Source organism: Salvelinus alpinus, chromosome 23 (genome assembly GCF_045679555.1).
Source record: "Salvelinus alpinus chromosome 23, SLU_Salpinus.1, whole genome shotgun sequence".
In the NCBI taxonomy this organism is placed as follows: Eukaryota; Metazoa; Chordata; class Actinopteri; order Salmoniformes; family Salmonidae; genus Salvelinus; species Salvelinus alpinus.
The window spans coordinates 3,099,525-3,109,109 of NC_092108.1; the positions used below are offsets into that span (position 1 = coordinate 3,099,525).

The window sequence follows — 9,585 nt, forward strand, 5'->3', positions numbered from 1 at the left end:
TTTATCAGTAGTAACATTACATTCTCCTCCCTCCAGGACACAGTGTTTATCAGTAGTTACATTACATTCTCCTCCCTCCAGGACACAGTGTTTATCAGTAGTTACATTACATTCTCCCCCCTCCAGGACACAGTGTTTATCAGTAGTTACATTACATTCTCCTCCCTCCAGGACACAGTGTTTATCAGTAGTAACATTACATTCTCCTCCCTCCAGGACACAGTGTTTATCAGTAGTAACATTACATTCTCCTCCCTCCAGGACACAGTGTTTATCAGTAGTGACATTACATTCTCCTCCCTCCAGGACACAGTGTTTATCAGTAGTGACATTACATTCTCCTCCCTCCAGGACACAGTGTTTATCAGTAGTTACATTACATTCTCCTCCCTCCAGGACACAGTGTTTATCAGTAGTTACATTACATTCTCCTCCCTCCAGGACACAGTGTTTATCAGTAGTGACATTACATTCTCCCCCCTCCAGGACACAGTGTTTATCAGTAGTTACATTACATTCTCCTCCCTCCAGGACACAGTGTTTATCAGTAGTTACATTACATTCTCCTCCCTCCAGGACACAGTGTTTATCAGTAGTTACATTACATTCTCCTCCCTCCAGGACACAGTGTTTATCAGTAGTTACATTACATTCTCCTCCCTCCAGGACACAGTGTTTATCAGTAGTAACATTACATTCTCCTCCCTCCAGGACACAGTGTTTATCAGTAGTAACATTACATTCTCCTCCCTCCAGGACACAGTGTTTATCAGTAGTGACATTACATTCTCCTCCCTCCAGGACACAGTGTTTATCAGTAGTGACATTACATTCTCCTCCCTCCAGGACACAGTGTTTATCAGTAGTTACATTACATTCTCCTCCCTCCAGGACACAGTGTTTATCAGTAGTTACATTACATTCTCCCCCCTCCAGGACACAGTGTTTATCAGTAGTGACATTACATTCTCCCCCCTCCAGGACACAGTGTTTATCAGTAGTGACATTACATTCTCCTCCCTCCAGGACACAGTGTTTATCAGTAGTAACATTACATTCTCCCCCCTCCAGGACACAGTGTTTATCAGTAGTTACATTACATTCTCCCCCCTCCAGGACACAGTGTTTATCAGTAGTGACATTACATTCTCCCCCCTCCAGGACACAGTGTTTATCAGTAGTTACATTACATTCTCCTCCCTCCAGGACACAGTGTTTATCAGTAGTAACATTACATTCTCCCCCCTCCAGGACACAGTGTTTATCAGTAGTGACATTACATTCTCCTCCCCCCTCCAGGACACAGTGTTTATCAGTAGTTACATTACATTCTCCCCCCTCCAGGACACAGTGTTTATCAGTAGTGACATTACATTCTCCCCCCTCCAGGACACAGTGTTTATCAGTAGTGACATTACATTCTCCCCCCTCCAGGACACAGTGTTTATCAGTAGTGACATTACATTCTCCTCCCTCCAGGACACAGTGTTTATCAGTAGTGACATTACATTCTCCTCCCTCCAGGACACAGTGTTTATCAGTAGTAACATTACATTCTCCCCCCTCCAGGACACAGTGTTTATCAGTAGTTACATTACATTCTCCCCCCTCCAGGACACAGTGTTTATCAGTAGTTACATTACATTCTCCTCCCTCCAGGACACAGTGTTTATCAGTAGTGACATTACATTCTCCTCCCTCCAGGACACAGTGTTTATCAGTAGTGACATTACATTCTCCCCCCTCCAGGACACAGTGTTTATCAGTAGTTACATTACATTCTCCCCCCTCCAGGACACAGTGTTTATCAGTAGTTACATTACATTCTCCCCCCTCCAGGACACAGTGTTTATCAGTAGTGACATTACATTCTCCCCCCTCCAGGACACAGTGTTTATCAGTAGTGACATTACATTCTCCCCCCTCCAGGACACAGTGTTTATCAGTAGTTACATTACATTCTCCCCCCTCCAGGACACAGTGTTTATCAGTAGTAACATTACATTCTCCTCCCTCCAGGACACAGTGTTTATCAGTAGTAACATTACATTCTCCCCCCTCCAGGACACAGTGTTTATCAGTAGTGACATTACATTCTCCCCCCTCCAGGACACAGTGTTTATCAGTAGTTACATTACATTCTCCTCCCTCCAGGACACAGTGTTTATCAGTAGTGACATTACATTCTCCCCCCTCCAGGACACAGTGTTTATCAGTAGTTACATTACATTCTCCCCCCTCCAGGACACAGTGTTTATCAGTAGTGACATTACATTCTCCCCCCTCCAGGACACAGTGTTTATCAGTAGTTACATTACATTCTCCTCCCTCCAGGACACAGTGTTTATCAGTAGTTACATTACATTCTCCCCCCTCCAGGACACAGTGTTTATCAGTAGTGACATTACATTCTCCTCCCTCCAGGACACAGTGTTTATCAGTAGTTACATTACATTCTCCTCCCTCCAGGACACAGTGTTTATCAGTAGTGACATTACATTCTCCCCCCTCCAGGACACAGTGTTTATCAGTAGTGACATTACATTCTCCCCCCTCCAGGACACAGTGTTTATCAGTAGTGACATTACATTCTCCCCCCTCCAGGACACAGTGTTTATCAGTAGTGACATTACATTCTCCCCCCTCCAGGACACAGTGTTTATCAGTAGTTACATTACATTCTCCCCCCTCCAGGACACAGTGTTTATCAGTAGTGACATTACATTCTCCCCCCTCCAGGACACAGTGTTTATCAGTAGTGACATTACATTCTCCCCCCTCCAGGACACAGTGTTTATCAGTAGTTACATTACATTCTCCCCCCTCCAGGACACAGTGTTTATCAGTAGTGACATTACATTCTCCCCCCTCCAGGACACAGTGTTTATCAGTAGTGACATTACATTCTCCCCCCTCCAGGACACAGTGTTTATCAGTAGTTACATTACATTCTCCTCCCTCCAGGACACAGTGTTTATCAGTAGTTACATTACATTCTCCCCCCTCCAGGACACAGTGTTTATCAGTAGTTACATTACATTCTCCCCCCTCCAGGACACAGTGTTTATCAGTAGTTACATTACATTCTCCCCCCTCCAGGACACAGTGTTTATCAGTAGTGACATTACATTCTCCCCCCTCCAGGACACAGTGTTTATCAGTAGTTACATTACATTCTCCTCCCTCCAGGACACAGTGTTTATCAGTAGTAACATTACATTCTCCCCCCTCCAGGACACAGTGTTTATCAGTAGTGACATTACATTCTCCCCCCTCCAGGACACAGTGTTTATCAGTAGTAACATTACATTCTCCTCCCTCCAGGACACAGTGTTTATCAGTAGTAACATTACATTCTCCCCCCTCCAGGACACAGTGTTTATCAGTAGTTACATTACATTCTCCCCCCTCCAGAACACAGTGTTTATCAGTAGTAACATTACATTCTCCCCCCTCCAGGACACAGTGTTTATCAGTAGTGACATTACATTCTCCTCCCTCCAGGACACAGTGTTTATCAGTAGTGACATTACATTCTCCTCCCTCCAGGACACAGTGTTTATCAGTAGTGACATTACATTCTCCCCCCTCCAGAACACAGTGTTTATCAGTAGTAACATTACATTCTCCCCCCTCCAGGACACAGTGTTTATCAGTAGTTACATTACATTCTCCTCCCTCCAGGACACAGTGTTTATCAGTAGTTACATTACATTCTCCCCCCTCCAGAACACAGTGTTTATCAGTAGTAACATTACATTCTCCCCCCTCCAGGACACAGTGTTTATCAGTAGTGACATTACATTCTCCCCCCTCCAGGACACAGTGTTTATCAGTAGTTACATTACATTCTCCTCCCTCCAGGACACAGTGTTTATCAGTAGTGACATTACATTCTCCCCCCTCCATGACACAGTGTTTATCAGTAGTTACATTACATTCTCCTCCCTCCAGGACACAGTGTTTATCAGTAGTGACATTACATTCTCTCCCCTCCAGGACACAGTGTTTATCAGTAGTTACATTACATTCTCCTCCCTCCAGGACACAGTGTTTATCAGTAGTTACATTACATTCTCCTCCCTCCAGGACACAGTGTTTATCAGTAGTTACATTACATTCTCCCCCCTCCAGGACACAGTGTTTATCAGTAGTTACATTACATTCTCCTCCCTCCAGGACACAGTGTTTATCAGTAGTGACATTACATTCTCCTCCCTCCAGGACACAGTGTTTATCAGTAGTGACATTACATTCTCCTCCCTCCAGGACACAGTGTTTATCAGTAGTGACATTACATTCTCCTCCCTCCAGGACACAGTGTTTATCAGTAGTGACATTACATTCTCCTCCCTCCAGGACACAGTGTTTATCAGTAGTGACATTACATTCTCCTCCCTCCAGGACACAGTGTTTATCAGTAGTGACATTACATTCTCCCCCCTCCAGGACACAGTGTTTATCAGTAGTTACATTACATTCTCCCCCCTCCAGGACACAGTGTTTATCAGTAGTTACATTACATTCTCCCCCCTCCAGGACACAGTGTTTATCAGTAGTTACATTACATTCTCCCCCCTCCAGGACACAGTGTTTATCAGTAGTTACATTACATTCTCCTCCCTCCAGGACACAGTGTTTATCAGTAGTAACATTACATTCTCCCCCCTCCAGGACACAGTGTTTATCAGTAGTTACATTACATTCTCCTCCCTCCAGGACACAGTGTTTATCAGTAGTGACATTACATTCTCCTCCCTCCAGGACACAGTGTTTATCAGTAGTAACATTACATTCTCCCCCCTCCAGGACACAGTGTTTATCAGTAGTTACATTACATTCTCCTCCCTCCAGGACACAGTGTTTATCAGTAGTAACATTACATTCTCCCCCCTCCAGGACACAGTGTTTATCAGTAGTAACATTACATTCTCCTCCCTCCAGGACACAGTGTTTATCAGTAGTAACATTACATTCTCCCCCCTCCAGGACACAGTGTTTATCACTAGTAACATTACATTCTCCTCCCTCCAGGACACAGTGTTTATCAGTAGTTACATTACATTCTCCTCCCTCCAGGACACAGTGTTTATCAGTAGTTACATTACATTCTCCCCCCTCCAGGACACAGTGTTTATCAGTAGTTACATTACATTCTCCTCCCTCCAGGACACAGTGTTTATCAGTAGTAACATTACATTCTCCTCCCTCCAGGACACAGTGTTTATCAGTAGTAACATTACATTCTCCTCCCTCCAGGACACAGTGTTTATCAGTAGTTACATTACATTCTCCTCCCTCCAGGACACAGTGTTTATCAGTAGTGACATTACATTCTCCTCCCTCCAGGACACAGTGTTTATCAGTAGTTACATTACATTCTCCTCCCTCCAGGACACAGTGTTTATCAGTAGTTACATTACATTCTCCTCCCTCCAGGACACAGTGTTTATCAGTAGTGACATTACATTCTCCCCCCTCCAGGACACAGTGTTTATCAGTAGTTACATTACATTCTCCTCCCTCCAGGACACAGTGTTTATCAGTAGTTACATTACATTCTCCTCCCTCCAGGACACAGTGTTTATCAGTAGTTACATTACATTCTCCTCCCTCCAGGACACAGTGTTTATCAGTAGTTACATTACATTCTCCTCCCTCCAGGACACAGTGTTTATCAGTAGTTACATTACATTCTCCTCCCTCCAGGACACAGTGTTTATCAGTAGTTACATTACATTCTCCTCCCTCCAGGACACAGTGTTTATCAGTAGTTACATTACATTCTCCCCCCTCCAGGACACAGTGTTTATCAGTAGTTACATTACATTCTCCTCCCTCCAGGACACAGTGTTTATCAGTAGTGACATTACATTCTCCTCCCTCCAGGACACAGTGTTTATCAGTAGTGACATTACATTCTCCTCCCTCCAGGACACAGTGTTTATCAGTAGTGACATTACATTCTCCTCCCTCCAGGACACAGTGTTTATCAGTAGTGACATTACATTCTCCTCCCTCCAGGACACAGTGTTTATCAGTAGTGACATTACATTCTCCTCCCTCCAGGACACAGTGTTTATCAGTAGTGACATTACATTCTCCCCCCTCCAGGACACAGTGTTTATCAGTAGTTACATTACATTCTCCCCCCTCCAGGACACAGTGTTTATCAGTAGTTACATTACATTCTCCCCCCTCCAGGACACAGTGTTTATCAGTAGTTACATTACATTCTCCCCCCTCCAGGACACAGTGTTTATCAGTAGTTACATTACATTCTCCTCCCTCCAGGACACAGTGTTTATCAGTAGTAACATTACATTCTCCCCCCTCCAGGACACAGTGTTTATCAGTAGTTACATTACATTCTCCTCCCTCCAGGACACAGTGTTTATCAGTAGTGACATTACATTCTCCTCCCTCCAGGACACAGTGTTTATCAGTAGTAACATTACATTCTCCCCCCTCCAGGACACAGTGTTTATCAGTAGTTACATTACATTCTCCTCCCTCCAGGACACAGTGTTTATCAGTAGTAACATTACATTCTCCCCCCTCCAGGACACAGTGTTTATCAGTAGTAACATTACATTCTCCTCCCTCCAGGACACAGTGTTTATCAGTAGTAACATTACATTCTCCCCCCTCCAGGACACAGTGTTTATCACTAGTAACATTACATTCTCCTCCCTCCAGGACACAGTGTTTATCAGTAGTTACATTACATTCTCCTCCCTCCAGGACACAGTGTTTATCAGTAGTTACATTACATTCTCCCCCCTCCAGGACACAGTGTTTATCAGTAGTTACATTACATTCTCCTCCCTCCAGGACACAGTGTTTATCAGTAGTAACATTACATTCTCCTCCCTCCAGGACACAGTGTTTATCAGTAGTAACATTACATTCTCCTCCCTCCAGGACACAGTGTTTATCAGTAGTTACATTACATTCTCCTCCCTCCAGGACACAGTGTTTATCAGTAGTGACATTACATTCTCCTCCCTCCAGGACACAGTGTTTATCAGTAGTTACATTACATTCTCCTCCCTCCAGGACACAGTGTTTATCAGTAGTTACATTACATTCTCCTCCCTCCAGGACACAGTGTTTATCAGTAGTGACATTACATTCTCCCCCCTCCAGGACACAGTGTTTATCAGTAGTTACATTACATTCTCCTCCCTCCAGGACACAGTGTTTATCAGTAGTTACATTACATTCTCCTCCCTCCAGGACACAGTGTTTATCAGTAGTTACATTACATTCTCCTCCCTCCAGGACACAGTGTTTATCAGTAGTTACATTACATTCTCCTCCCTCCAGGACACAGTGTTTATCAGTAGTTACATTACATTCTCCTCCCTCCAGGACACAGTGTTTATCAGTAGTTACATTACATTCTCCTCCCTCCAGGACACAGTGTTTATCAGTAGTGACATTACATTCTCCCCCCTCCAGGACACAGTGTTTATCAGTAGTGACATTACATTCTCCCCCCTCCAGGACACAGTGTTTATCAGTAGTTACATTACATTCTCCTCCCTCCAGGACACAGTGTTTATCAGTAGTTACATTACATTCTCCTCCCTCCAGGACACAGTGTTTATCAGTAGTAACATTACATTCTCCCCCCTCCAGGACACAGTGTTTATCAGTAGTGACATTACATTCTCCTCCCTCCAGGACACAGTGTTTATCAGTAGTGACATTACATTCTCCTCCCTCCAGGACACAGTGTTTATCAGTAGTAACATTACATTCTCCTCCCTCCAGGACACAGTGTTTATCAGTAGTTACATTACATTCTCCTCCCTCCAGGACACAGTGTTTAGCAGTAGTTACATTACATTCTCCCCCCTCCAGGACACAGTGTTTATCAGTAGTTACATTACATTCTCCTCCCTCCAGGACACAGTGTTTATCAGTAGTTACATTACATTCTCCCCCCTCCAGGACACAGTGTTTATCAGTAGTTACATTACATTCTCCCCCCTCCAGGACACAGTGTTTATCAGTAGTTACATTACATTCTCCTCCCTCCAGGACACAGTGTTTATCAGTAGTTACATTACATTCTCCCCCCTCCAGGACACAGTGTTTATCAGTAGTTACATTACATTCTCCCCCCTCCAGGACACAGTGTTTATCAGTAGTTACATTACATTCTCCTCCCTCCAGGACACAGTGTTTATCAGTAGTTACATTACATTCTCCCCCCTACAGGACACAGTGTTTATCAGTAGTAACATTACATTCTCCCCCCTCCAGGACACAGTGTTTATCAGTAGTTACATTACATTCTCCTCCCTCCAGGACACAGTGTTTATCAGTAGTTACATTACATTCTCCCCCCTCCAGGACACAGTGTTTATCAGTAGTTACATTACATTCTCCTCCCTCCAGGACACAGTGTTTATCAGTAGTTACATTACATTCTCCTCCCTCCAGGACACAGTGTTTATCAGTAGTTACATTACATTCTCCTCCCTCCAGGACACAGTGTTTATCAGTAGTTACATTACATTCTCCCCCCTCCAGGACACAGTGTTTATCAGTAGTTACATTACATTCTCCCCCCTCCAGGACACAGTGTTTATCAGTAGTTACATTACATTCTCCTCCCTCCAGGACACAGTGTTTATCAGTAGTTACATTACATTCTCCTCCCTCCAGAACACAGTGTTTATCAGTAGTAACATTACATTCTCCTCCCTCCAGAACACAGTGTTTATCAGTAGTAACATTACATTCTCCTCCCTCCAGAACACAGTGTTTATCAGTAGTAACATTACATTCTCCTCCCTCCAGGACACAGTGTTTATCAGTAGTAACATTACATTCTCCTCCCTCCAGGACACAGTGTTTATCAGTAGTAACATTACATTCTCCTCCCTCCAGGACACAGTGTTTATCAGTAGTTACATTACATTCTCCTCCCTCTAGGACACAGTGTTTATCAGTAGTAACATTACATTCTCCTCCCTCCAGGACACAGTGTTTATCAGTAGTAACATTACATTCTCCTCCCTCCAGGACACAGTGTTTATCAGTAGTGACATTACATTCTCCCCCCTCCAGGACACAGTGTTTATCAGTAGTTACATTACATTCTCCTCCCTCCAGGACACAGTGTTTATCAGTAGTTACATTACATTCTCCTCCCTCCAGGACACAGTGTTTATCAGTAGTTACATTACATTCTCCTCCCTCCAGGACACAGTGTTTATCAGTAGTTACATTACATTCTCCCCCCTCCAGAAAACAGTGTTTATCAGTAGTTACATTACATTCTCCTCCCTCCAGGACACAGTGTTTATCAGTAGTGACATTACATTCTCCTCCCTCCAGAACACAGTGTTTATCAGTAGTTACATTACATTCTCCTCCCTCCAGGACACAGTGTTTATCAGTAGTGACATTACATTCTCCTCCCTCCAGGACACAGTGTTTATCAGTAGTTACATTACATCCCCCCCCCCCCCCTCCAGGACACAGTGTTTATCAGTAGTGACATTACATCCCTCCCCCCCTCCCTCCAGGACACAGTGTTTATCAGTAGTGACATTACATTCTCCTCCC

At 43.8% G+C, this 9,585-nt stretch overlaps 2 protein-coding genes across 2 annotated transcripts in view; one reads left to right on the forward strand and one right to left on the reverse strand.

Annotated features, from left to right (window-relative positions):
• Positions 1-9,585, reverse strand: part of LOC139550071 (ubiquitin carboxyl-terminal hydrolase 33-like) — a 570,053-nt gene that overhangs the window by 306,589 nt on the left and 253,879 nt on the right. The gene's annotated exons all lie outside the window — the stretch shown is intronic.
• LOC139550076 (alpha-N-acetylgalactosaminide alpha-2,6-sialyltransferase 5-like) overlaps positions 1-9,585 on the forward strand; it is a 132,425-nt gene that overhangs the window by 111,075 nt on the left and 11,765 nt on the right. The gene's annotated exons all lie outside the window — the stretch shown is intronic.